The following is a 24,130-nucleotide window of genomic DNA, read 5'->3' as shown; positions in this document are numbered from 1 at the left end:
TAACCATATGCTCTAGACTTCTGGACAGCAACAGTATAAATGGTCACTTCCTCAGTTACTTCCTACAAGCATTTTCATGTTATTGTAATCATACTGACCGCTGGGAATAATAAACTGCGCCGCTGTTCAGAGCGGAAAAAAATGTCATTCTTCTCCGTAGAATTCAGACACAACTTGAAACTTTGCTTGGTCATTTTAGCTTTAAATTATTGCTTAAGCAATGAGTCCAGCGTGAGGAATCTCCTGTGGGCTGCTGAAGTGTTAGTTTGGTTTTGAAAGGAAACATCTGAAGAACCAGGCCAACTAAATTCCAGAGGGACAGCACTCCCCAAATGGCAACATTTCGTGAAGTATCCCTCTACCTGCACTTCTTGAGAATGAACAAGCTCTGAGAGGCTTTCCAAAGGAATATTTTCTTACAATATTTTTAGAGGCATTTTCAGATAATTTCCCCTCATAAAGCAAAGGGATTCAATTCTTCTTTGTATCCGAATTCCACTCAGCTGAGCAGCAGGTGAAGCTATTAAAAAACAATGGCCGTGATTTAGGTTGATAAAAGACCTGCTCTAACACATAGCACATAAAAGCTCTTAGGAGTGGCAAGTCAGTGAAGTGTGACAGAGCATGCGGTCCTGCCCCAGCTCCTGTCAGATGTATGGGCATGGACCCCCACCCTCTCTGCTGCATCATACCCCAGGGGTGCCTGGCACAGGTGCTGCCTCCACTGAGAAAACAGTTCTCTGCCAACCACTCTGAGCAGGCTCCATCCACTTGGTCCCTCCGGAGAGCCGCTAAGAGCTGGGCTGAGCAAACCTTGCAGCATCGAGCACTCTCACAGGAGTCTCGAGGACCAACCATGGCCATAAGCAGGCACCAGCCAGGGCAGATCCTTGCAGCCCAGTTCCCAGGGGACGGTCTAATTGAGGACCAGCAGATGGCAAGTGACATGAAGCAGAAGTTGCTATAGTTAATTGAGTCCAAGTGGGCATTAAGAAATGAGTACTCTTAAGACTATTTTCACATTTCAGACATGATTTTGATTGTTTTCCTCATGAGCAATGCAAAGTTTAGCACAAAATTCTTAAAGCTGGGTCCCAGAAATCTGTTAGGTAAATCTGATTATTTTGCTGCTGCTAATCCAGCGCACAAAATATTGTTGCCCCCAAAAGGAAAGGTATCTGTAATTTGATCCCACTATTTACACTGCATCTATTTCTCCATTGACAGAGTTAATCTGCTCTCCCCGGCATCTCCATATCTACTCTCAATGGAAAATTCATGGCAAACACAATGAAGAAAATCAAGCGTTGTCATTTGGACAGCAAAAGCTATGCCCAGACCGACAGAGCAAAGCCACAGAGTTCAGACCTGCGTGGAAACTCTGCGAGGTTTTGGGTAAAGCAGCTTCATGGGAGCCGGGGATCCAGCCACACTATTCTGCTGGAATACAGCGGGTTCTCTTGGCATAAATCCAAGCCTAGGATTTAACATCTAGAAAATCTTCACAGTGTATCACTGGTTAGATGATGATTGCCACAGACACGAACTTGTAGGAAACCTGGAACTAATATAGCAAACATTGTTTGGAACTAACAGTTAGACTCCTGATAGAAAAATAATATGTATTTTAATCACTAGCTTATCTATTGTTCAATTTCAAGTAATTTATCTTCCTACTCCATTGCTATTATTAGTTAAATGTTTTTCTTTCTATTCTTTTCAAACTGAAATTTGTTTACACTGAATAATTTCTACCAGCAAAAAGTTTATATACAGGAAATATTTGAGGCCAGCTTTCACTTTTCACTTCACTGGAGTCTTCTTCCCAGCACCCAGAGAGGTGTTCAGCCTCACCATACCATTATGAATGCTGTAGTTATAAATATGTGTGTGCGTACACACATATATGTATGTATGTATTGCTTTTGTTTTACATGTAAATAAACTGAAAGGAATTTTATTTTTAAATGACACATTTGGACTTAAGGATGAAAAAGTCTAATATCTACCATGCCTGGTATGTACAAAGGGGAAGGAAAAGAAGACTTGTTGTTATAGAACAATCTACAATAGATATAAACTTACAATAGATGACTCTCTGTTGATGGACATTGCACATATGTGGTGTGAGTACAGAGCTATATATAGACGGAGATATTTATATGCACACAAAATATATATGTATTATATTAGAATATATAAATGTATTACCATAAAGAAGTTTATGAATGCTAAATTATCTCCAGGTATTTACTTAGATATGCATGATTATAATTAGACTCTTTAAGTAACATTTATGACAATTACCTGCCAAATTATATGATTTAATATCTCTTTTTTCTCCTCTATAGGTGAGTAGCAACTTCATTGTAAGCTGTTTTACACTTAAATTACACATTTCAAATGTAACTTTGTATATATTTGTATTTATTTAATGCATTTAAGAGTAGACAGTAGTACCTCCCTTGCATCTGAAATGCAAAAAAAATTACAATCAAATATTATTGTGATGTTGTAATTAAAAGTTGATGTTAACTTCCCCACAGACTGTTCACATCTAGGAGAGAAGTTCATACAGTTGATTTGCTCTTTGCTGCACAATGGTGTTCTTATTTTATCTGACATTCACTAAAAATAAATGTGTGTGAATGAAGGAATTAGGTCACCTAGTGACATTACGGGTGGCAGAAGAATATTCAAGAAAAAAAGTTTGTATCCGTGCACACCGAGTAGTATAGTTTCACACAATAAAATGACAGGATGGCCACAGTAACTGGTCCCAGTCCTGGGGCCGAGCAAGGGATGCCATGGTTACTGCAGGCAGTGCTCCGTCTGGGGTGCGCGGCACCCCTGAGGCTGTGGTGGCTTTCAGCATAATCAGGGAAGGGCACCTCATCCACAGCCACATTCCTACCACCCCCTGCTCGGGGTCTCAGCTGTTTGGTGTCACCTGCCGATGGCAGGACAGGGGTACACAACACCTCAGCTCACTTCCCACGCAGGGAATTTGCAACTCAGCAGAGGCTGAAAACCCCTTTGTGCTGCCCCAGGCGCCGCGTGGTGCAAGGAACGCGACACTCAAACTACAAACACACGTCGAAGACAGCAGGAGCAATCTACTTGCTCCTGTCACATCACATCTCTCCTACCTTTCAGCCAGCTGTGTGTCTGCACAGTGTTGTACGAGGCCTCTAGCTTCTCATGGAGTTTTGTTTCAGTCCATGACAGTACGTGCCAGCTCGTGGCCTGGTGCGCCGCCAGGCCTGGTTTGCAAGAGGTAGGCCTGTCAGAGCACATGGACCTGCTGGAGGTCTTTTATCTGATGACTAGGATAGCCACTATATATGCAGTTAATTCCTTGCCCATTTGGGCCGGCCCTGGTGCAATGCCTGCTTTGGAATAGGACTATACAAGTAAAAGACAACTCCAGTCCAACAAGAAAGGAGCTAATATAAAATAACAACCCTGGAAGACAAGATGAGGTTTCTCCTTCACCCCCAGGTATTAGGAAGGCCATCACACTGTGGTCTTTCTAGGGGAAGGATTATAGAAAGCATACCTATAGTTTCATAGTAGTGATAATGAATTGTTTCCTTAAATTATGGGAACTGGCACTATCTAAATTCATTTTATTAAATCTTTTATTCAGTGAGTATAACAAATAAAAAAAAAAAAAAAAAAAGGAAATCTTTACAGCTTCCTGTAGGGTCAAGATCTGCACAAATCTGTGCGTGTTCTTTTTGATAGACAAAGCTAATACAGACAGTTTTATTTATTTGGGGAAGTAAAGAATTCCTCACGTAAAACAAACAGTTAGCTACAGCACTGAGTACAGGCAGAGGAATACTGAAGAGCCTTGACCTTCATACCTACGATGACTGAGCAGCATGTAAGGAGGAAGAGCTGGCCCGCTCCCTGGCTGCAATTTATTCATTTTAATCATCTTTGCCTGCTTCCTCAACTGGCCTTCTATCATGACAGGACTCCCTGTGTCTGAGAGGCATCGTTATATTTGGTTTTCATTGCCCTATGCTTCTGCCTCCAAGACGTATCTCAGTGTCCTTTTTTAAATACAAACATGTCCTCTATGTAAAACTCACACAAACTCTTCTGGCTTAGTGAACAAGCAGTAAAGCTCAGGACCCAAACTTAGTTCCTTGTATATACACTTCATCTGCAGTATTTTGAAGAAAATCCTTCCCCATCATAGTGCTTACAGTGCTCTTACAGGCATCTCAGGATTTCTGCAATCATATTCATCAAAGCTGCTGTACACTGAGTTTGTAGGTGCAGTGGTAAAACAATATACACTAATATCTCATGTTGCTAGAGCTGCAATGCCAGCCACAATTGGCTCAGCTCACAAGAAGCATTATACTGCCGAAAGACAAGCAGAGTGACCCAGAAAATCTGTACAGTAATCTTTCTGTATCCATTTACACTAGATCTGAATTCGGTCCTGTGCCCATTTGATAAATGATAAGTTTTAACAGTATTATAGTGCTTGATGCACTGAGATGAGAATGATGTGCTGAAAAAAATCACGAAGTCCAAAATCTTTCAGCTCAGTCAGGAAAAACATTAATAATGAAAGAGTATGGACAAGTCACTTCTACTAACAATATGGGACATCACAAACTGCAGTCAGTATGCAATAGTTTTCCTATGGCATAGGAGGGACAGGGATTGTGTGAATGTTGCTTTGTGGCACCGTTCCTGCCTCTTTGTGCTGTAAGATATCTTTTCTTTAGCCATACTACTAAAATGTCTTGTGAAGAACAGGAAAGGGCAGACACTGAACAAGGAATTTTCTATTGCCTATCTTCTATCTGTACGGTGTCAAATACCAAGGAAGATTGGATTGAACTCCAATCAACAAGACTATTTTTTGTAGCTCTGCACCAGCCAAGTTACTGTAAGAGACCTTGGAGGCACCGAGTAAGCAAGGCAAGCAAAAGCTGCACACATACATCTGCATAACTAGATTTACCTAGTGTGCAAAGGTGCAGAAGCCTTCTCATTCCATGGTTTTCCAGGTCCTTTGCCATGGAAAACAATACATTTCACTAATGCAGGCACACAAGCACCAGGGCCCATGCAGGGTGGGAGAGGACAGGGTCTTGCCAGCCTCAGTCAATAGCCTGAGCTGTTCTGGATGCCCATATTCATCATCTTCAGCTTCCTAACACTTTGCATGGCGAGTCATAATCCGTCTCAAAGAAAATGTTCTCAGTTGTTGCAATACATAATTCACCTGATAACTGATCACTGCTCATATACAGTAATTACTCTGAGACTGTTTTGGAAAAAGCAAACGTTTATGGGCTAATTGCCAAGTGAAGTTTGCATGAAATCTCTACTGCTGCAAAACACATGCTCAACTCAAAGTTGACTTATTCAAGAAGGAGAGCCTCATTTCTTTGGCCACAGCAATCTTAGCATGGTTCTAGGTCAGCTTTATTTGTGCTTCGGCTCGATGCACAGAGAACTTTTCATAGCACAACAGCTGCCATGCTGACACACGCAGCACCCTAACACCAAAATGACTATCTATCCTGCTAAAATGCTCTACTGGCTCCAATTTCCTGTGGATTGCACATTGAGATTTTGATGACACAAGTTTTCATTGTGACCCTGATGGACTGTGTTCAGTGCTCTGTTTTGTTTTGTTTTTACAGAGGTGAAATCTCAAACAAAAATACTATTCTGAACCTCAGACAAATAACAGCAGATAAAGATCTGTACTGAGATGTTGTATTTGACACAACTGAAGCCTGGAAAAATACAGTTTTAGAACAGCCTTGGGGAAGATGTGTTCAACTCTTCCATCAGCATACTACCTAACTCAAATGAAGACGACTATTATTAATATAAAGCATTTTTAACAACAAATCCTGTTCTCGGGCATATCAACTACTGCCTGCACCATTTCATTTCAATTTTAGTGACCCAAACAGTTTCCAAAATACAAAGAAAGCTGAAAACACTGGTTTTGCTTAATGCTGGTGAACATTTTCTTATTCAGCTGCTAAAACAATGGCAAATATCATCCTTGTGCACCAAAATAAAGTTTCTGGATCTAACACCGCTTCAGATACAAATGCTTTAATTGTTAGTGTATTTGGTAGTCAGTGGAGAGAGGAGAACATCAGAGCAACAGGAGAGACAGAGTGCACGAGGCTTAGCAGAGACCAAGCATTATACACATTATACAGTTTAATATAAACTGGCTAAGGAGAAGGAAATCCTCACTAAGTGACAATATTTTTATTTATTTATTTATTTATTTTTACTAAGTTCAACCTTTTGGAAATAAATTACTACCGTGCTTCATTTTAAGCGGCTGTATAAAGTTTACAAGGACATTTTAAGGTACCTAGTTCTTTATTTCCTAAGGCTGTTAATGATGTTCTAAGAATGAGAAGGTAAAAAAATAAAAAAATAAAAAATTGCTAGTTTTGTCTCAGGAAACACTGCTTTTTATCCAGCACTCCACTAAAGATATTTTAATATCTTCCACTGTATTTTAATGGTACAGAGACAGGGGTACAGACATGGGGGTTTCTTTTACAGTTTATACACTTAAAACTAGATTTACTGAAAATCCTCAAATGCAGATGCCTAAATAAAAGTGTCTAATACCAGATGGAGACAACCCTACAAAACTGGAGATCCTTCACAGGTCCAGCTAAAAGGACACCACCTTCTCACTATACAGCAATGCTTTAGCAGAAACAGAACAGAAGCATCTACCTCATGGCTAAGAAATCGTGGCACAACATCTGCAGCCCCTCTGCCTGGTTCAGGTCTGCCTCTTGGTGGGAGCACCAAGCACAAACCTGCTCCTCACAGCCCTGAGGCCAAGCTCTGAAGTCTTTATTCAGTACACTTCTGAAACCCTTTAGCCGATATAATACGTTTCAATTTCCAGGATAAGAATTGTTATTGCACATAACCTGTTTTATTCTTTTTCTGCACACATATCTGAAAGCAATGCCAGGCAAGTGGAAAGAAAAAGCATGCTTATTCTTACTAGATCAGTTGACAGCACTGGAAGAAGCAGACCAGCATTTTAGCATCTGAGCCAGTTTCCAAGCCTTGAAGTACAATTTGTGTGCTTTATTTATATATTTATTTATTATGTCCTTAGGCTGTCATAGCTACAACAGCAGTACTACTACAGCACAGTAGGTACAGCGTGTATCTCTCCCAACATAAACATAGCATATTCATACAGAACAACAAATTTTCATCCCAGCAAATTAAAGCTCTCATCTGTTGTTTTGTTTGTTTGTTTGTTTTTTGGTTTTTTTTTTTTTGACCAGGGAGAGAATATTTTCCTACTTTCTCTCATGCCGTGAGAGAAGGTAGGAAAATGCACTAGCATTCCTGTGACACTGAAGACAGACGGGACATATCCATTAGGCGTGGATGGATTGTTTATTAATACAGTTCTTCAAGGCCTGTGTGTGGGGAAAGGATTTATAGAAATTCAATGGCCAGCATCTTAAACCTGCACACCCAAAGTAAGAGAGCTGTGGTTATATTTACTTATTTATTTGTAAGATTTTTGCAAGTCTGTAAGCAGGTCTACAACTTCAGAAAGGTGACTAAGCAGTCTTGCCCCAGAGCAGAGGTGGGAAGAGATCTTCTCACGCAGGGAAAAAAGCCGCCATACAGTTCCTGAGCACTGCCCCTGACCCATGCATCGGCAGAAGGGCTCTGCCCCAGCGCACGGGGAAGGAACAGGCAGCAGAGGATCCTGCCGTAAGGGACCAGGGGGCACCAGGGGAGTCTGTGTTACCACTCAGGTGCAGAATGCTGTGCCTGAATTGCTACCTCCGTCTCTCAGATACACCTGCACAGACTTTTAAATCTCATATCATTGTCTTTTATCTGATGGGATGAATCTAGGCTGAAAATGTGTGTTTGGGGTTTTGCATTGAGGCTAGCAAAGCTTGCAGCTTCTGAGAAGTCAAGATGAGCGGAGAGACTTAATCTATATCAATATGATTCATACACAACATACAGATATGATACATTATGTTGACATAAAATGTCCACATTTAGCTATTCCATTTATAAGGAAAATTAAATCTCTTTCAAGCAAAAATATCTACAAGCTTCTTCACAAAAAGATTATGATAATTAAAAATGATATGCTGAGTTCAGTAGCATTACCGAAAGTGATCATATATTTTTTCTTTCCTTACTCTCTTCCTTATCAGTTAATGTTCTTATTACCAGAGTTTCTTTTCATCAGAGCAGACATGAAGGAAGCACTATGAATAAACAGAAGGGAATTTGGATGTCAGGACACACTTTACCCCAGGCTTTTAGCATGCAATATAGTTTGCTAGAAGGCAGCTTTGATGCCACTGTTCTTTCCCCAAAGACATCCCTCATTACCGAATGCTACGTGTTGCCCTGTTGGTCTGGAAGAAACATTTCATTAACTACAATATCAGTATAGATTGCATCTAGTTGCCATAGAAACTTTAGAGAAGAAGCTTGGGTTTAACCCTTGGAACGGACTGAATTTTTCATCCTTATAGCATTATAACTTAAAAAGATACCATGGCTTTTACTGGCCTTTATCTTTCAGCATAAAAAACTGACAGCTGCTGATAATTCATACAGAGTTGATGGCTGTGAAATATTTTTACAATATCTGCTACTTCACTGGGACACTGCAGCGAGGGACAAAATTGCTGTTGACTTCACTGCAGCTGTGATTTCCACCTCATCCATGCGAAGTCAAAGGCTACTGTAAAACTGGCATAGAAAACTCTTTTAATGCTATGTTCTGGTGGAAGAGAGAAAGAGCCAGCAAATGCGGGTGCTGGTCATGGCTTTGCCACAACTCCTCTCTGTCTCGATTTGTTCGCCGAATGGACATAAAGACTCTGCATACTTCTGAGATGGTTAGAGATCCTCAGGTAGAAAATGACTGCTTATGGACCCTTGTTTGATTTCTTCATGCATTAGAGGATGTCTAAGAGAGTTTTTTTCTTTGCTATAACAAAAAGAAAAAATAACACTTCAGCCCAAGAGCATAGACTAATCCATCCATCAGGCTCTGCCTCCCTAGACAGGAGTATTACTACTAAAATGGTGTTTTCTGTTCACTGAGACTCCTTCCTAGCATGCAAGGAAAGCCCAAACTCCACGGCGTTTTCACACTGAAGTAATGCTCTGCTGTACTCCACATCACACCACTTCATCTGTTAGCTAAACAGCTCACTCAGTGAGGAAGCACCAGCTCCCTCAGGAACTGGAGCCACGATTCCATACCTGTCTGCACTTTGGACTTGACTGACAGAGCATTTTTGCTTTACTGGTTTCACTTCTGTAAAACAAAAAGGCTGCGAATTATGGCACTTACCCATAAGGGTAAATTGTGCAGCGTATGCTATTATCACTCTATAAAGAGTTCTTTCTACCTTGCCAGGCTCCATAAAACTGTAAAAAGCTTAGTCTCCAGAAGGTCTTAAGTTCTCCATCTCCCTTTCTCCTGTGTTCTCTTTTCCTCACTTATTAGGAATACATCAACATCAACAAATGATAGTCTAAGGTTACAGTAGTGGAAGGGTCTGGCTTCGTCCCCTGCCAACATTCTTTGCAGGGTGGCTTCTGCACACTAGCACCTTTGTTCTTTTTGCTACAAGCTCTTTTCAGTTTGCAAAACTCAGCCTCCAGTTACAGCTGGTTTTGTTCCGAAAGAAAAACTGGAGGGGGATGAGTGTGGGGGAGTAGTGGTGTGCCCGCTCAGTTTTGTGACTATTCCACGGCAGGGCCGTGGTGGGGCTTATATTTAACTTGGTAACAGAGGTTTTGTTATTAAGATCTTCTTAACTACATTGCACAGCCCTTACTCATGCTGGTGGACCAAGTAGTGTCACTGAAGTCAATGAGGCTGTGGTGCTTTATTATTTCAAATCACATAATGATCACTGTAATAGGAATGATCATAATGAGACACTTTCACTGGAAAGTCAATGGGTCTATTTGTGGAAATGTTCACAAGCATGAATGAGAATTGCACGACTTAGCCCAATACATACTATTTTCTGAGAAGTTCAGTATCTTTTCTTGATAAAATCACCATGAATAGTACTGTCTCACATGTGCAAACTACACAATGAACCTGCTTCTGCTTGGAATATCTAATTTGTCTCAGTGGCATTGCTCCAGAGGAATGTAGTTAACTCTTTGGAGCCACCATTAAATTACAAAAAAAAAAAAATGAGGCTTTTAGCTGATTGACTAGGAACGATTTGAAAAGGGATTCTCTGTCCTTAAGAAGCACTGAATTTAAATAGCACTCTTTCATTTGAATTGTCTCATACCCAAAATAGTGCCTTAAAATGGCGCACCTATGGAAATTCACATGAAAGAAACAGGATTCAGTATAATAATTCCTATTAGAGGACAACTATATGACTTGAAATAATGAGGTTCCACAGTGAAAACTATCCAGTGAATACAAAACTCATTAATGAGTAGTCTCATCTTCTATTAGAATTCAGCATTTTGAAATAGGAAGACAGCCTGCTACCCAGTTATACATTCAAACTGAGAATCACAAACACCAGTAAACCCAGTAAGAACAGGAATTCTGCAAGGAACTATCCTGTCAAAGATAAAACCAGCAGCACACACAGGTAAAGGGTTTAATTTTGCTCAGACAGGAAATCTGCAAACACAGACCATCAACATCCTGTTCTTGCACCAGACCTAGGCAGATTCTTAGGTTACAACAGACACGCACCTTATTTTTCTGACAGCATTTGCCACTACACATTGGGTAATTCAACACTGCATTTCCTTTGTCCTCTTCTACTGGCAGCAAAGGTTCATTCACTTCTCTTTCATTTGCTCCTAAATTGACAAAACTTGAATAGGAACTCATAATCACCAAAAGGAAAGACGAATGATTGTAGCAGACTTTATACCTTATGCAAACAGCCATCTGAGGGGACTGAGGGTGCTTTGCACCTGGTCTAGGTGGAAGTGGACTGCAGTATCCAGGGGGCTGAGACCACAGGGAAACAAGCCCTCCCATACCAGCTAAAGGGATCTCCTCTCCTGCTGGAATGCGAGATACAGGAGAAGCAGTAGCCTTATTTGCGGTGAAAGAATAGTAGCACCAGTCTTTACAGAAAAGCACAGCATAATTTCTCTTCTCTGACTGCAGGCAGTCTGTGTAAAGAGGTTTGAACAGCTCAAGGAAGCCACGTTGCTTCTCTCACAGAATGATCTTTGGCTGCTGTGTGTCCAAGTTACTCTGGACATGTCTGTCCAGTCATCCTGGATGTAAGAGGAGGGCTTTGGCTATCTTCCTGGGTGGCTGGTATTCTGGTTGGAGTGGATGAAAACTGAACATGCTCAGTCTGACACTAAATGTGTGCGCAGTGAGCCTGACACAACCAGAATGGATATTCTTGTGGATATTCTGGACAGAAGTATGGGAACTCTGCATTTTGGAAAGACACAGGTTCTGTAGTGTAAAACTTTGAATATCTGAAGAAGAAAGGGTGAAAACAGTGTAATTAATGGTCAGTAGATACCACAGATAATCAGCTCAGTATTTGTTGATGCTGATTGATTTGAATACAAAAGCGTTCTTTGAAGCGATGAATGTCTGTCCCTTTATCCTGCTGCGACATCCCAGCGGAACAGGGCAGCGAGGACAAGCACTGCTGTGACCTCTCCCATGCTCATCCATCCCTGCAAACAGACTGACCAGCCGTGAGAGAGCAGTCTCACGACCAGGCATCTGAAAGTATTGGTATCTAATACTGCTCCCTCTGGTTTTAGGGATTCTCCAATTAGTCTGTGACTTGAGTCTCTCAGAGGAAAATCGTTGTATAAGCATTCAGATTCTCAAGAACTGTCGTATTCATAATCAGATTAATCTGTCCTTGTGCTTTCAAGATGCAGCAGGAACATCTAAGAGAAAACCTGATCTTAAAATTCCCTAAATTCTCACACTCACTAGGAGGTACATTTAATACAGGTCAGGATTTATGTTTTTCTAAATGTATTGTCTGCCACAATTCTAAAACTTTGTGTACTTACGTCATCCAACAGTTGCATTTCCACGGCAATTCTACCTGCAAACATCCTGCCACAGAGACCAGATGTCAATTCAACATCAGAAGGAATATCTCTGAGCCTCAAAAGAGCAAATAGTTCTTGTACAAAAAAGGAAGAACATCTGTCTAAACAATCTTATAAAAACACTACAGTATTCTAGAAAAATAACCAAAAAGCATGTAGCAACAGTTATTGCATTTACAGAGTCTCACTAAAGAATATTATAGGCTATTAAATTCAAGGTACTACTGTGGGTTTTTGTGTTTTATTTTGTTTTTTAAACCTGTACCTTTGAACATGCTCTCAGGCATCTTCCCACAGAGACAATGCTCATATCTATTACAACTTGGTACTCTAAATAGCTATCAAACAAAATCAAGCTATTTTGAAAATCAATGGTTTCCACTATTATTTTCCTTCAGGATAAGATGATTTTTATGTGCATTTAACCAAATTTTACTAAATTAATAGTTACCACCAAGATGTGACAGAAGAGCGCGTATATGAATGATGATTTAATCTAATTTAACTGCAGTTTAAATACACTACTGATATCAAACAGTGCAGTCCGATATCTGTGTTAAATGGCTGGAGTCCTGACTTGCGTAGACATACAGGGATGTGCTGTGTGACAGAAGGCGCTCAAATCTGTGCTGCGAGTCGCCTTGCAAAATGCACTTAGGCTGAACCTGGCCTGCTCGCCGAGGTGTGGGAGTGAGTGCACAAATGAAACTATCTATACAGGCTGCTTTAAAACTAAAATCACATTAGTGATGTTAAATCAAGTTTGTGAGATTTTTCCACTCAAGATATCCCCAAGTACGGAACAGATGTTTTCGTCTCACCCCAATCTCTCCGACTCAGACTCTGACAGCACAGCACCCACTGCAAGTCTCTCAAAAAGGAATGCTAAGGAATTGACGACAAATACTAAGGCATATAAATTCCTGAAAAAAACAAGAATTATTGTTCATTCTCTTAGAAATTGAAAAATAAACAGTCAAAATTGAATCCTCTTCTATGTGCCTTTTGTTAACTTCTCCTCTTATTGACCAATTTGCACAGCACAGACACCCAACTGTTGTTTGTAAACAAATGGTTAAAGGATTAGGAACATACAGCAGTCACCCTGCCAGTCTTATTGATGAGTTCTCAAACAGGCGAGCCCTTGTAGAGGGATTTAAGCAAATGAAAAGCATTATTTATCTATAGATACTGAGACCTGAGTTAATCGTACTTGCTGGATTGTAAACAGTACTGTATACAAGAAATACCTAAGGGTTTAATTCCTAAAGGCGAATTAGGTTCAACCTTGTAAGGCATAACTTTTAGACATCTGTGAGTCCTGGTCCTGAGCCCACAGTTTCATATGTTTCACAGAGAGAAATAGATGCTCAAGAATGGCATTCACAGACACTGGTTGACAGACCAGGGAACAGCCTAGCCTTCGCAGCAAGAAATACAAGCACAAAAGCTGGAGCTTGAGTGCTCATGGATTGTGCTGCTGCCTTCTAGACTGCCATAAACATTCACAGTTACATCCTCTTCTAGACAGCAATGCCCATGTCACATCACTCCTGTCTTGCAAAACTAGGCATAAAACCACTCAGAGTGTGGCAGGCCCCCAGCACTCCAAACCCGGCTGAGCTTCAGTGAGCAGTTAGCAATTCAGAGCAGCGAGGGCAAGGGCAAGAGCTCTCCCTTGCTTTTCCCTCTTCCTTCCACCACACTATACACGTCAAGCTCTGCTGAAACAGTAGATTGAGGAGGGAACAGAAGGCAGAGGGGAAAAGAAAAAAAAATTATTCTGAGAAAGCAGGAGTAGCTTCCAGCTATGTTTTTGCACGGCTGCTACCTACACTACCTCCTCCCTCCTCAAAGCCTTCCCTGGCCATTTAGCACTGCCACTTCCTGCTGCTAGAGGAGATTGAATGAAACAGTCTGGATAAAACAGTTAAATATTCATTAGAGCAAAGAGCTTAAAGAACAATATAATATTCTCGGTAAGAACACATCCAGGGAAGACCCGGGCTGCAGCCTTTGCTCCAGTAGGGATACCAGTACCGCTTCATAGCAGAGCAGTGTTCAAAGCAAAGTTCAGCAGGTCTTCCTTGGACTACATGCATACAGACACTTGACAACCACTCCATGCTTCTTCACAAGCCAGAAGAATCCATCAGAAATGAACGGATTCGCCTACAGTCTGAAGTTTACCAGCATGCTAAAACATTGCGTTGAAACCCTGTCAGGAATGAGCGACAGCCATGGGCAGTTTGTGCGTTCACTTCAGTGAGCACAGCCCATCCCTGCTGCACCTTCGGGCTGACATGTCGTGACAGAGATTCTTCTCCAAACACCTCCTCTCCCCTTGTCCTTGCCCTGAGCAGTGCACCTCCTGTCAGATAACTAGCGGGTGGCAATCCTATTCCAGCTGCTGGCTGGCAGCACCCTGCACGAGAGCTCGGTGAGCCCCCGCAAGTGCTCATCAGATGGGCGACCACTTGCCTGGGGGAATGGTGGAGAGCCCTCTTTGTTTCTCTTTCTTTACAATTAGGCTGAAATTACCCAGTAAAATATCTACAAGACTGCATCTTGTTTCACGGGGGGCAGAGATTTATGCCCAGCATTACACTTTGCTCCACGCTTCTCCCTTCGTTGTAGGGCGAGCAGCAGCGACCGGCCATTGCCAATCCTGTTAAACGATGGCATTTCCTGTTCTGGTTAGCACTACAGTTAAAGTTTTAAATTATCCCCCAGCTGAATGTTTTCCTGGTTTAATTGCCAGGCTTTGGAAAGAGGCCTAGCACCCAGGCCCTGACAGGAGTACAGCTATGCGATATCCAACTGGCTGCTGTCCCAAAGCAGTTAGAGCAGCCACTGACTGGAGAGAGGGAGAGATTTACACCCCTGTGGGCTCAAATACTTATAGCTCCTCTTGCAGCGCTCTGCCTTCCCCGCTACTGTAACCCGCACTTCCCAAGTGACTGTGCAGAACAACTTGCTGGGGTTTCGCATTGTGGTGACCCTGGCGGCCTTGCCAAGCCTTGGGAGAGCTGGATGGGCGGCTGGCTGCTGCGTCAGCCTGTGAATGCTGCTGGAGGGCTGGACGATGCTGAGATCTGCCCTGCGTGCAGCCTTGCTCCATGCTGGCTGAAAAGCCTTTGCTGCTGAGTTTCTTCGTGAGGATGGGTGGTAGAGAGCTACGGTTTCTGATTTCTTTGGCTTAAACAAAGTATTTCCACTATTACTAATGCATGGGATTTACTCGTTAGTTAATCTACATCCAGAAAGAAAAAGATTTCACTTCTTATTAACATCAATGTGATGGCTAATGTGCACTCATTCAATTTGATTATGATGATGGTATAAAGCCCCTGTTATTCTTTTCATATTGTCCCTTTATAGGCACAGGGCTCTATTCTGTCCCCATCTCATTTGATTACTGCTATTTACTCCTAAGCTGAGTTTGAAGTAATTATAGCTTCACTCTTATTTTCAACAAATGCTCAGCAATTCAGTCTCTCTTCTGGATTGTTTTGCCTCTCTTGGGTTAGAAGGGGTGACAGAGAGAATCAATCATTCAGATGAAAAGGCAGAATATTTCTCTATAGTACATACAGAGCTGTTGTGCCAACATTACCAGTGTCCTGCCTGGCTGTCACCACACTGCCCCATTGCCCTGTGCTTTCCTGGGGAGTTCCCAGGGAGCTACAGGCAACCCGGAGCAGCAAAATCTCCTGTGCAATCTATGCTGAGTACAGATTTTAGGAGTAAGACTTGAATCCTAGAGATGTAAACCTGCCCATGACTGCTGCATTGCCTCCGCAAGGCTACAACAGCAATCTTTCAGCTATGGTGATGGCTGCAATTGCTCTAGGGGCAAGCTCCATAATTTTCCTGGTACTTGCACAGTCCGTGCTCATTTTCCAGAGCTGGCTTTACCACTAAAGGCTGCTCAGTCTTTGTCATAATAGTAGGGCAAGAAGAGTTAATGTCAAGTGACTTAAGCCAGAAGTGATTCTGGATTGCCTATTGGTATTTAAGACTTGGGACTAAGACCAGAGCCTAACACTACACCTGTTGTTCATCCACACAGCAAGCCCATTTGCTCAGGCCAGGATGCCTTTTCTCTAATGGGCAAGGAAGTCCCTCAGCCCTCAGAGGTCTAGAGGCTTATTAACAGACTCTGACCTTCCTCTTCAAAGGCTGTGTGAGTGGAAAAGTACAGGGGTGTCAGTGCCAAGCTCCTCAGTTTGCTTGGGAAACAGCTGTAGCAGTTTAAGAAAGAAATATGTCACAGCTGCTCCCAGCAGTAAATTCCTGCTGCTTCAATGTGATGAGAAGCAGAATATGAAAGCATGAAAACCATCACTATATTGCACAACCAGGCTAAGCCATTACCAGTACGGTCTAAACTAATCTGTTTGCGCTGAAAGGGGCTAGGAGCACTAACCCAATAAACCTATACTGCTCTTCAGCTCAAAGCCAGGACTGGTAGCTGAGATTTCAAGCACCCACAACAACTCTGATGTAGCTGCAGGCATTACAGCATGCCCTGAAGATTTGGAAACAGAAGCTGGTCCCTGGGCTTGGGCGTCTCTTTTAACCATGTGTTGGTCAGGCTGTGTTTTTCAAAAGGTGACCAGGATGGATGAGAGGGTTTAAAAGGCTCACTATGCAACAGCCCTAATCCCAGGCCTAGAGACAGAGCTTTTTAGGTTTCCCCCAATAATGTCTTTTAAAGGCCCTTGTCCAGGTGATTACCTAGCATAAAATAAATAAATAAATAAATATGTCACAAGTGAAAGTTAAGATTTTAAAAGAAGTGAATGTTAGGGTTTTAAAAGAAACAGAATGGGTTTAGGCAGTCAAATTGTATTGAATTTCACATCTCAGGCTCTACTGAGCTAATTCTCTAACCTCCAGGCAAGGCATGTACATGACAGCTACCTGCTGTTTGCTCAAGAAGTTTTCCCTTACGAAAAGAGATGCCCAGAGATTTCTTCAAAGAATGACGAGTGTGAATAAAATAAGGGAGATCTTGTCCACCTCAAATTTCCCTAATGGTGTAAGAGACCTCTGGTGAGTGTTGCCAAAGAAAACGGTGGGAAAGATCACATGGAGAAACAAGGTGCCCCAGAGGAACACTGACAGATGGGAACTCCACATTTTGGAGACAGAGCAGAAGCAAGAGGGAGGAGAGTGGATGGCTATTCATGCGCTTCTGATTTTGCAAAGCAACTTACTGGCTTTTCTGTAGGCCACATTGTTGCAGGCTGCTACCCTGACCCTTGGGGTGCAGGGTATGTCAATGAAATGCCACTGCAAATTATGTTCTTGTCGACTCCCAAGAACATTGCATTCTTAAAGCTGGAGCTGGCAGGGTTGATGTGCTGATACTGTGGGGGAGGGTAGAAGTAGTGTCCGGAAGGGAAAGATCTCCAGGCAGTATTTCCAGGAAAGCCTGAAAGATTGTAAGAATAGAAAGCAAAACAAAGTGCACCAATAAAGTAAAGCTCTAGGCAATGTATGCCCAGAGATGGACCTCCAATCCTGAAAAAAACCAAGCTTTTTGCAACACTGAAGGAAGATAGGCCTCTGCACACACTTCATTTTATCCCCTGGGTCATCTCTCAGATGAATGCCAATAGATAAAACAATGTAAGCGTGCATGAAGGAGAAACTTGGATTCTGCCTTGGAACATTCTCCTTCAGCTGTGGTGCAAAGGATTATGTTAGGTGGCAACAGAACTGCAGTGCAGTATATATATATCCCTTGAGAAAACAAAAACCTCAGGACCAAGTCCTAGTCACTTTTCCAGAGAACCTTTACCACCGTTTGCCCAGCTCACCATTCCTCGCCAATGTTTAAGAGGGAAGAGCAATATTCTACCTTTTGCATACGTGCATATAAAATGTGCACAGAGAGAATATGTCTTATGTGCTCGTATTTCATTATTGTCACAGCATACAGCAGTGGGTCTCATAAAGCGTACCTTGAATTATTTAGGGTGTATCAGGAACATAAGGGGAAGATGGAAGATGAAGCCAAGAGAGAGAACAATGCCTGAGGAAGCAGAGTGACCAAAATCCGAATGCACATAGAAAAAACATTCCTGAAAAATTAAGAATATACAGCTTTGGAAAGGGATAAGACAGAAGAAATGGGGTAGTGTAACTGAAGAAGGGGAACAGCAATCCTTTTCTGATAGCGTTTGGCTTTCATGGAGAGCACTGAGCAAAGATGTATGGTTGGGGGATCATGTGCTTGTCCCAGCTAAACAGTTAAATTAATTAAATTAATTAACTTGTCCCAGCTAAACTAAGTACAACTAGTACGCTCATTAAGAACAAATGCAACTAACTACACCGAGAAGTTAGGAGAAGTATGAGCAAATCAGGCAGCAACTAAAAGACTGTTAACCTCATCCTCACACAAGGCAAAGCACGCGATATATGAGCCTCTACGAAAGGGAAGCAGCTGAGCAGTATGTAGCGCAACACAGACTGCGATGTTCAGCGATAAGAAAGCTCAAGCACGCAGGATATACACAACTCATGGGGAATGTCTGTGATGCGATAAAAAGTTTGGCAGCTGTGCGCACCACTAAAAAAAGAAGTTTCTCTTGTTTCTATTACAGCCTGTGCAGTTAACGCATTCCTTCGTTGATAGCGGGACTGAAACAATTCATTAAGGAAATGGACATTTTTTGTGGATCGCGCTTGCTGCTCATCACTTTTGTTCCATATTTAATTCTGATAATTTCTGAACTACATTTCCAAACTTCTGGAACTCCAGAAAAGCAGAATTCCCAGACACCCAGCTGAGTTATATGGCGACATTCATTCCCTCATGGGGAAAATGTCTAATACTTCTCATTATTCTTTCCCTTGCCTGTTGCAAACAGAAGGAGAATAGAAAAAGAAAAATGGGCATGTAAAGGATTGTTCTGGGGGGCAATCTGGATTAGAGTTTTGGCTTTACCTTCTTCATCTTTGCCTTTAACCAAAAGACAAGCTTTAATCTAGGAGATAGTTTTAAGGAAATTAAGAAAAGTCTCTCTGGCGCTACATTATTATATACATTCTTTCATTAAACATACGTTCATTGTTATTTTAAAGGATGAGTTTAAACCAGAATATAAATATTTGTATAAACACTATAATTATTTTTTTTTAAATAATAAACGTAAGTCTTACCTATTTGGTGGTATCTAAGAGTGCTGTCTCTAGGAAAACAGTCTTGTTTTAGGTTCACAAGCGATTTCACATGTATACAACAAGCTACACCTGATCCAAGTTAATAAAATAATGTGTATATATATTGCACAAATATGTAGGCCATTTAAAAAGTGCTTATTCTACACATTTATAATCTTTAGCCAAAATACATTTGTAAGTGTTTCTCCTGAATTAAAATACGTTAGCATAAAAAATATTTTTTCTATTGCTTTGTATTATTATTTATAGCAGGGAAGAACATGGTGTTTCCCTGTTCAGCTTTCTCAGATGTTAAACTGTTGACAATTATGTTCTTGCAATGAACGCAGAGTCTGCCAGTGTTGATGCTGACTTCACTGCGGGCAGAATAACATGTTCCAGCCTGTTTCCATGAAAGGCAAGAGGGAAAACTCCCCTGACTTTTCATGGCACAGGATGAAGATGCTTAATGATGACCCGCATTCAGTGGTGCTATTCACATCACTGTTTAGAAGTCTCGTAAAGTTTGAAATGGGCTGATTTGATTGGCTTTAATCAATTCATTAGCATGGCTTCCAATCAGAAGCATGTGCTCATCTAGGAAATGGTTAATGTGATCTCCTGAAGGATGCCAGCCCTTTCTAATGATCTACTAATAATTAACAATGAAAATACAGTACTTTAAAAATCACCTGATGCAGACTGCTCATAGAGAATATAACGTGTAGCAATTTTCTGGTTTAGATCTTCTAATGACAACACATCATGGTTTTTTATTATTATTTTATTTTTTTGCTTGTTTCTTTTCTAAATGCTGATGCAGGTACTAAGTCCTGCTATTGGGTCAGTGTTTGAAGAACTGGTATTTCAAACTGTGAAAAAGCTTCAACTGAGAAAATAATAGACATGGGGTACTTGGAGCCCCTTCATACTATTTGAGTGAATTCCAGCCTTCCTACACAAGTGATGGCAGCCAGTAATTGAAGCTGGAAAGCTGCTAGGAAATTTAAGTGAAATTACTACAGGCAACACCTCTAAAAGCACAAATATTACAGTCACTCATGGAATTTAACCAATCCTCTATCTGTTGTCAACACTTATTCCTGTTGATATGACAACACAACGGTTGTATTAATATAAAGAAATCAAAAGTAGAAGCTTGGCATTGCCCACACCCCGTAACAGGACCTGTGATTCAGAGGAGGATTTTACTGCTTGTTTAGCAAAGGAGATATCAAAAGTATTTTATTGATAAATTGAAGATGGTAGGGAAATGGAAGTAAGCAATGATGCTAGAGAACCACTCTCCCAATCATATACTGGTTTCTAGATCATGAAAAAAAAAAAAAGAAAAAAAAAAGTAAGTAATTTGCTCGTTGGCACCTTATGACATCTGCTTGTTAATTTGCTAATTGAGAGCAGATATCTTAAGTAATCATAGAAAACAACCTAAAGAAATAAGAGATAAGAAGGCAACAATAAGAAAAACATGCATTTACAGTAGGGCATCTGTGAGCCTAGGTAAACTGGGCAATATCAGCTATTTAGAGTAACTCATGATAAAGTAAAGAAAGCATCAATGCAATTAAACAAGAAAATCTCAGTTTCCTCACTGGCTGTCAACATACTGGTCACCAGCTGGTAGATCTGTACAGACAGGCCAGTAGAAGCAGGTACTGAAGAAATCTTTGAAGTGAAGTAGCTGTTTTGTAGTGTTTGCTTACTGTATGGCCCTATAAGTGCAATCCAGTGTTTGTTTTGTAGAGCGAGCTCCTCACTATCTTCAAGAGTTTGTCAATTGTTTAGTATAAAGTGCTGCTATAAATAAACACAGAAAAGCGATATTAATCCTCATTCTTATTCATTCCTAAAATCTCAGTTTATGCAAATTTTTAATGAATTTAATAGGACTTTCCCTTAGGCAAAGGCTGAAGGCACAAAGAGATCATAAATCTGCTCAATATCAAGCTATTATTCTTCCATTTTATATCAGTGCCTATTCACCTGCAGAACTTGAATAGAAAAATGTGCTTGACAGGCCAAAGACATGGGCTGTGAAGCTCTTGTACAATTTCCTGGGGTTCAGCTGTCTGCAGCTAAAGCCTGCCTCCTCACAACACTCCAGGTCGCAGCGGGGCCCACGAGCGGAAGTTGCAGCACTACTGTGAAACCTGGCGATTATGTTTCCTCCTGTACTGTCTCACATCTCAGCTGCTGTTGCTGCAGCTGCACAAACAGATTCCCAGGTTTTACCTTCAGGCCTGTTCCCTGGCTCTAACGGAAAGCGTTCCTCTCTTTGCCATCACTCATCTCTGGCCTCTCTGCGGAGAGGAAACTTTCAAGTCCACAGGCCTGCCACGCTTTGGAGGTTGAAAGATAGTGTCTGTGGGAATGTGGTATTTCAGTGTAACCACTAGCCGGAGTGTTAGCAGTCCTACTGCACCAACAGCAATTTTCAGGAGGAAAAAAGGAGAAAGCTTTTGTCAGGCTCCTTCCACAAGCTGCACCTAAAATAGAAATGATTCTCATTGTACCACCTCTCACTTACTCCAAAGGTGGCTCTACTCTTTTCCCCATGTTTTTTGGCATTACTGAATTCCTGGGGTATTCATTAAGGTCTCTGTTTTTAATATGTGCACAATAGCTTTCACTTTGGAAACCGGGCTACCCACATTTTCAAAAGTCCTTGAGTTCTTTCTGAGTTGCCTCACCAGTGATTCCCACTCTTGGTCCCGAGTCATGGCCTCCTCTGGCAGAACCGAGCAAGGCAAGGGTCCCCTAGGAGTCTCAGATCTGAGCATCCGTCACTGAGGACAGGCACTCCTAGGCAAAGAAGAGCTCCACAGAAGGGAAACATCGTTCTTGAAGACCTCCCAAGCTGGCGATTTGCATAATATAATGCAGGACATTTCCATTTGCTGAGGCCAGGTGCAAGTTTGGCTGAATTGATGAGCATGCTGTCCTTCCTACACAGCGAATGGCTGGAAATAGTCTCTTGTTCTTGCCTGTATGTTTTCCACTGGTATTTAAAAGAAACATTGAGAATGAGGTCTCAAGGCATGGACTGATAGGAACAGCAACTAAAGAAAACAAAGATAATGAAGATAACTTAGCCAGAGCAGGGAGGGTTGCTCATATTATCTGTAATGCAGAAGCATAGAGACATGAGAAAGCATTGCATTGCCTCCTTCCTCTCTCCGTTTGTTCTTGGTTTGTTATTTTTCCTGACTGCTGCTGCTGCATCAAAGCACTTACACAGAAAAGGGCCTGGCATGACATGCCAGGAACAAGATTGTGCTCAGTCATGAGGCTTTGATCTTGAAGACTGTTCAGCTGCGTAGAGTGCACAAAGGTGCAGGCTTGGTACAAACTAAAAGAGGGAAAAAATCCGGTGGTAAGTTTTGCCTGCTGACTGAGGAGTTAGTGCAGGCCAGTAATAAACGCTGCGTGTGCGGTTTTCCATTGCTGATGCAGTTTTAAAACACTGAGCATATGCAGAGGAAGTCCCAGCATGGTGTAAATTGCTGCATCCAGATTTTTTTTTTTAATCATTCTGTATATTTTTAGAGATGTACAAGAAATGAAATCTTCAACAAGAAGGAAGTATGAAAAGAACTTTCTATGCAATATGAAGCCATCAGTGTTTGTAAACCTGATATATAGGGAGAAATATATAGACAGGTAGAACAAACTGTCCCTGTTTTTTCAGGTCTCTCCATGTGTATTAGTATCCAAATCACCCCTAGAAAATTCTCTGTTCTGTTCTTTACTTAAGCTTTTAGTGTCATGCTTTTTCAATATTCTTTGTCCTCTTGATTTACAACCACGGGGGTGAAAACCAAGCAAACACCATTTCTTTGTTTTCTAGAACTCCGTGTTTTGTTCCATTATAATAACCAGCCTGACAGACTTTTATAGAGATTAAAAAGGAGATACAGAATGTGCTGCGAACTGTGAACTTCTCTAAGGATAAGTGATATCACTGTGAAATAAACAAGCGCATGACCCACAGGGAGATGCAGCGTATTTAGGGAATACTGCAACCTCCCAGAGATTACTTCCAGTAGCACTCATGTGATGCTATCTGTGAATCAAATCTGGTATATATATTTTTTTTCATTCCTTTTTCAATCTGATCAAAGATGGCCAGAACCTCAACAGGTGTTTTTAAGCCATCACAATAAACCTAAACAAATGTCAGTGCGCATCTCAGCTGCACGTTTTTGTCAAAAGCAGATGCTTACAGAGAACAACACAGGCTAAGCATACTGCCTGCGAAACTTGGCCCGGCACCCTTGGCTGCATAACGTCTGTATAAATATCTTAACTCTCAGGGCAAGATTTTAAATGGGAACGCATCATTCTGCCTTTGCATAGGGTAACCTCCACCTTTACAGTTACAGCAATATAGGGGCACTTTTTTTCTGGATTAAAAAACATTTTTCACTGTTTGAAAAAAACTGAGAATAGCTGATAGAAGTGACAGTGTGTTAATGTCTACATCTGATGAATACAAATGTAGGGGGAATTGCTTGTTGCTGAAATACATTAGATCATAGCAGCAGCAAAATGTAGCAGTGAGATGCCACCATCATCATTTCAACGTCTGTTCCATATAATTGCAGAGTGACTGCAAGCTAGCAGGGAAAGCTATCTGTCTTTGGGATTCTTGTAAATGACATGCTATTTAAAATAAAACATCGAGCCTATGAAAAACATTCAGAGGCTTTTCAGCATCTATTGAATTGTGTACAGTCTTCGTGGAACATCATAAATGCAGTTCTCAGAGGAAGTAAATGGTTGTCTGAAGACACATTCCTACCACTGCCAT

This window comes from Cygnus olor, chromosome 5, assembly GCF_009769625.2.
Source record: "Cygnus olor isolate bCygOlo1 chromosome 5, bCygOlo1.pri.v2, whole genome shotgun sequence".
Classification (NCBI taxonomy): Eukaryota; Metazoa; Chordata; class Aves; order Anseriformes; family Anatidae; genus Cygnus; species Cygnus olor.
The sequence above is the reverse complement of the archived record's forward strand: the minus strand, read 5'-3'. Positions refer to the sequence as shown.